We start from the raw sequence: 6000 nt of genomic DNA on the forward strand, positions 1-6000 counted from the left end.
AGTATGCTTTACCATAATATTTAAAAAGAAAAGAACATGCGAACTTCCCAGGATATATATTTTCTCTCCTCTCAGTTGTTTTTATGGAACGGTAGAAGCTTCCCTGGACTATGGCTACAGCATTGTTCATTTCCATCTATTTCATTTTCTATACACTTTTTTTTTGTTTTCTTATTACTTGAATAAAAAAGTCATTAAGCTCTAGTGTGTAACAAACTCTGAATTCTCCCTCACCGTGGTCCTTCCTGTCATAATTTTTGTTTTCTTTCTTTCCCCACATTCACTCTTTGCATATAAATTAAAATATGAATCTTTGCTGATAATACCACTTCCTTAGAAGCCGTCCTTAATAGGGACCATATTAGCATACTTAATTGCTTCTGGCATACCCAAACCCCCATCTTGTAAATGTATTTGAACCCCGCTTTTCCTTTTGAAATCTGCATGACTTCATTGTACTGCATCTTTCTACTGTTAAGGCTGTAAACTGAGAACTTGAAGACCCAGCCCGCCATGTTCCTGGCTTTAGCACCTAGCTCAGCATCCTTTCTTTGTCATCCTTCCAGTGTAGTTTTTCTGCCCACCACAATAGTTGCTCTTTCTGGGCTGGAATAATTACATTTTAGTGACACCTTCTTTTGCTTTTTCCATCTCAAACCATATCACTGTGAGTCAACTTCTGGAAAAATTCTTAAGTCTGGGAAGATCCCACAAGTTGTTTTTCACAATCTGCTTGCTGCTTAATATTGTTCGAGAAACAAAAATGATTCAGCCCTCTTCAGCTATAAAATCATCTTTCGTAACCAGTCCAGCTGCTGCACCGTCCTCTGTACATCTCTTGTTAAAACTTCATCAATTTTCAATAGGAAAATGTTATTTCCATTATTAGGCTTATTCGCCCTCTGTCTCATCCATATGTAATGTTACATTATTTTCCTAATAATTTCAAATATGTTGATTAGTCTTCCTTTCCATTGAAATCTGTCCATATCTTCCTTTATGCCTTCTGCATATCCTCCTTCAGGATGTACTTTGCATCCCTCTTCTTTGAGATCTTACTGCTCTTTTTCAATTCAGTCTTTTTTTTTTTTTTTTTTTTCTGGTATTGAGGATCAAACTTGGGACCTTGCACTTGCCAGACAGACACACGTAATTCAGTCTCATGTCTTCTCTAGAACATTACTCTAAAATATCAATTCCACTCTCTTGGAATTTACTCTCTATTTCTCTTTCACACCCACATGCAAAAAAATTGTTGGAAAGTTCCAGCTGATAGCTTTGTTGGTGTGTTAACCACAAATATACTAAAAATGGAATTTACGTTTCACACAATGTCCTCACTTCCTTGTTTTTGTATGCCTATCTTTGATAATCAGTTGGTCCTCAATACTCAGTGTTTTTTGCTGTTCTCTGTCTCCTATATAATCACATCTTATCAATTCAGTCCCTGTCATGACTTCAGTTTGCCTATTTTTATTGAACTTAACTTCTACCGCTGTCTGTTCACCCTCTTTCCTGTAGTCTCATCACCCCACTAATTCATCAGCCCCACCTTTGCATCTCTTCACCTAAGCTGAATGCGTTTTATTGTGCAGTTTAGACTATTTAAGTGTTGTCAGTTGAAGTTTAATATCTGAAGTATAAGGGCTAGACATGCAAACTTGGGTATCTGAAGTACAAGTGATAATGAAATGAATATTTTATAAACAGTTCTCCATCTTGTTATCTACAAAATATATCCTAGGATTCATCATCAGAAATTGTTTCTCCTCTACTTTTTCATTCTTTTAAAATAACTTATTAGTACCACACAGCACATAATGATTACATTTGCTGTAGTAAATTGCTTATGCATGTATAGGACATTTCATTTGTTTCCTCCTTTCCTCAGCTCCTTTTATTTTTCTGGCATTGGATACATTTATTTTGTTTATAAGAACTTATTAAGTCAATTATAATATATACAGAATGAAAAACAGTGTTCTTGGCTAATGGACTGAAGAACATTAAAACATGTAAGCCAATTATACAAGTCAAAGGATGCTTTCAGATACATTGCCCGTTTTGGATTACAATGTATATCTTTTCCTCTTTTCTTTCCTATTCTTTTCATTCTTGTGGATCTTCACTGCATCTCCTTGTACAACTGGTACCTCTAGACAAACTTCACTTGTTACGCACAATGGATTTAATTCATTCATGTTAGAAAACATTATGTAAATATCTTCATGGGCCAGTAGTCAATCAGATTATCTTTTTTGAAAATATTCCTAACATCCTTGTACCTCTAGATTGGTTTACTTATTTTATCTGTGTTCTAATCCCTTCCTGCGTCACATGAAACTTATTCATTCTTTTAAAAAATATATTGTTTTTCAAAAATTCATTTATTTGAAATAGGGTCTTGCTATGCAGTTCAGACTCATAGTAATAGTCCTGTTTCAGCTTCCTCAGTGCTGGGATTATGGGTGTGTGCCACCACATCTGCTTCTGAGGATCAAACTCCGGTCCTTGCGCTTTCCAGGCAGGAACTTAGATTGCTGAGCTATATCCCCAGTCCTAAAATTTTATGTATTCTTCAAATCTCTTCTTACATGGAAATTCCTTATTAGAGACTAAAACACATGCCAAATTTTGATACTAAAACTTCTTGCATTTCATCATTTGCTTGCTGAATCATGGCCTTAAGTGGTGATGTCTTTGAATTTCAACCTCTAATCTCTTCTGGGGAAGTAACACAGTACCCAGGATACTTTTAGGATAGACAAACAATGTCAGACAAGCCCATTGAGCAGTGACAGGTGTTTTCCTGATGAGAGGACAGCATGCTAGCCCTATTTGGAGCCTGGGAGAAGGAAATATGTTCAGATCCAGGCAGGTGGTCTGAGTGAGGGTGGTACAGCACCAGATAATCTGCTCTGGATTACTGGACAAGAACTGAACCTCAGTGAATTGACAAAAGGCAGTATTTCTGAAATAAGTTAGAGTTTCAGACCTCCCAAAAGAGGGGCAGAGGAATTATTATTACGGGGTACAATGGTTCTCAAAATGAAAGCTAGGTTAAAGGCACAAATGAGACATTCGGGAAAACCAAGACACAGAGTCAAACAGCAATGTGTACTTGATGTAGAGCCACCTGAAGATATGGTCCAGTCTCTGTAAACCATTGGATCTTTTTTTTTTTTGTGGAACATGGGATTGAACTCAGGACCTTGCACTTGCCAGGCAAGTGCTTATTCCACTGAGCTATCTCCCCGGCCCTCAGTTGGATCTTAATTCAGGATTAAAAGGCTACTAGGTGGAGACTGAAGGGATGCTAAGTCAAAGAATTACTCAGAACTTGAGAATGAGATTTCAGAATTCTTGATTTAATAAATATGGATGGGTAATACAAAGCTAAAATTTGGGAACCATCAGTTCCACTATAAATTTTTGGTTTTCTTGGGAGGAACATGTCTTATTTACTCCTGTTTTACTCATAGATTGTAACAGAAATGCATGGTTGACATATAGATTTAAACATAAGAAATGAACTGCTTACTTCTAATCTTTTTTTCCTTTGTTGGTGGGGTACTTAAAATAGAATTGCTCCCACGGTATTCTGAGTTAAACCCCCAGGTCTATGTGTTATGCTTATTTTCAGGTAAGACCTTACTAAGTTGCTAAGTTCCTGAGTCTTGGCCTAAACTTGTAATCCTTCTGCCTCAGCCTCCTGAGGCCAGAATTACAGGACAACATCCACAAGCCTGGTTTAATATTCAGTATTTTACGTAAATATTTTTGCTCTACTTGGGTTATGTTATTTCTACACGTGCATCAGCTAAACTTTGAAGAGAACTGCTTCCTTTAAGCCAAATATAAGTGTTTTAGTTAAAGAAAGTTTCAACCAGGGCCAATGAGATAGCTCAGTGGACTAATCGCCTGCTTAGGCAAGTGCTGGGACTGGAGTTGGATCCCTAGCACCAAATGCTGTGTCGGCTCCACCACTGGGTGCACTGAGCCAGTCACAGAGACTAAGCATGGTCATGCATGCTTGTAGTCCCAGCACTGGGGAGGCTGAAAACAGGAGGATCACTATAAGTTCTATCTGCGTAGTGAAACCCTGTACCAAATACATTAAAAAATAATAATAAAATAAAAAATAAAAGAAATGCCCAACTATATGAAACATAAGTATTAATTACTGCTTCAAAATATTTTTCAATCTTATTCATAAATTTTTAGTGTAATTTGTAATTGCATTTATGATTGTTGTTTATATTAGGTAATAATTAGTCTTTATCTGGGTTCCCATGAATTGTGTGTTAAAAGCTTAGTAGGAACTAAGGATTCATAGTTTGGAATGGGAGCATTTTTATAGCTGTTGCAAACTTCTAATTTATGGTAGTCTAAGATTAGTCATAGTGCATAGCCAGCTCTGAGTCACTGACTCCATACTTGTTTTTGACATGAAGTGAAATCAAATTTGACTCACTCTATTACTGCCTGGTGTTTGACTTCAACATTTCTTCCAGGAATTATTATTAAACTTGGTCATATATGGCCCCAGCTAAACATGTAACATTAAATTTATAGGAGATTAGTGCTTAGTGTGTACATTATCTCTATTGTCACAACCAAGCATGTTGGAATGAGGCAGAGAAATGAAGGTCTCCAAAGCAGGTTCCTCTGATAACACTTTGTGCCAAGATATAGGTAACAAAAAAAATGTGGCAAGTTCTTAAGTATTAAAGATTTGGCTGTTAGAGATTTGAATTGATGCAAAATGCATATGCTTATCCATGTTATTGCCAAGTAATAGCAAATGTAATTGAATGTTGAGATTAAAAAATTATCATTTTGTGGAAGAGAATTTTATAGTTTTGAGTTCACTCAAATCTCTCAAGTTCTGTAATTTAGAACCAACAGAAAAATAAACAATAACTGTCAGATGCCAAAATTTAATTAAGGAAAATAAAATATACAATGGCAGTTTTTTGCAGTGTTCTTTTTAGTGGTAGGTTCTTTGTTAACTTTTGATCTGATGTCATAAATAGGACTTTCCCATGAAAGTCCCCTGAACTTACAGTTATGTTGGTGATAAGAAAGATTGATGAAGAATATGTTCAGTTTTTCCCTACTCTTACTTCCTTAAATATTACCTAAATATTACATATTACTGTATTTCTCTATACTCTCAATTCTATTCTGCAATGGCTTGACCACCATATTGTTAGGAACTATCTAAGAAACGCATTTGCTATGTACTTCCTAAGATTCCTGTTTTGTGGACAACCTCAAGTGAAGCAGAGATTACTCAGAATACTATGATTATGACTAACTGTGATCTCCATTTGGAAATTTGTTTTACTTTTAAAATATGTTTTCTTCTTTAAGTTATTATATTTTAAACAGAGAAAGTAAAAAGAATAAAACAGTTTAAAAACAAGATAATAGGAGTGTGACAATAATTAATATATTGTGTATTGTTATATTCATAGTAGTTGTTCAGACTAATTTTGGAGCAGAGGATATTGGTACTTTCTGAAATTCTATGTATTCTGCTACTTTGTGAAATTATATTAGTTGGCATTGCTTTTGATATTATAAAATAACACCAAGCATTCTCACAGTTATTTTAGTGAGATAAAGTTGACTATTATAGTAAATAGATGTTTGCATAGATATAGAAATGATTACAGTTAAGGGCCTCATTAGAAAATCACCCGTGTCTTTCCATAGCACTTTCCCTTGTTGAGTTCTCAGTCTCAGTGGCGTATCTGGTAACTAATTCAGTTGGGTTTTTTTGTTTATTTTATTTTATTTTTTGTATTTTAGGGAAGGGTCTACAGGGTGTTTAGGGTCTCACTACTAGATCGGACTCATAGTGATCCGCCTGTTTACAGCCTCCCAAGCTCTGGAATTACAGGCGCTCACCACAATGCCCAGTGCCCAGTCTCAATTGCTGTTTCCTTGTGCCTCGGGGGTGGGGATGGCACAGCAGGTCCCCAGGAGCAGGCC

The 6000-nt window shown here is 36.0% G+C and overlaps 1 protein-coding gene across 1 annotated transcript in view; it reads left to right on the forward strand.

The window, feature by feature from the left end:
- Ptprq (protein tyrosine phosphatase, receptor type Q) overlaps window positions 1-6000 on the forward strand; it is a 219508-nt gene that overhangs the window by 90652 nt on the left and 122856 nt on the right. The gene's annotated exons all lie outside the window — the stretch shown is intronic.

This window comes from Octodon degus, unplaced genomic scaffold (genome assembly GCF_000260255.1).
Source record: "Octodon degus isolate 3935 unplaced genomic scaffold, OctDeg1.0 scaffold00004, whole genome shotgun sequence".
NCBI classification, from domain to species: Eukaryota; Metazoa; Chordata; class Mammalia; order Rodentia; family Octodontidae; genus Octodon; species Octodon degus.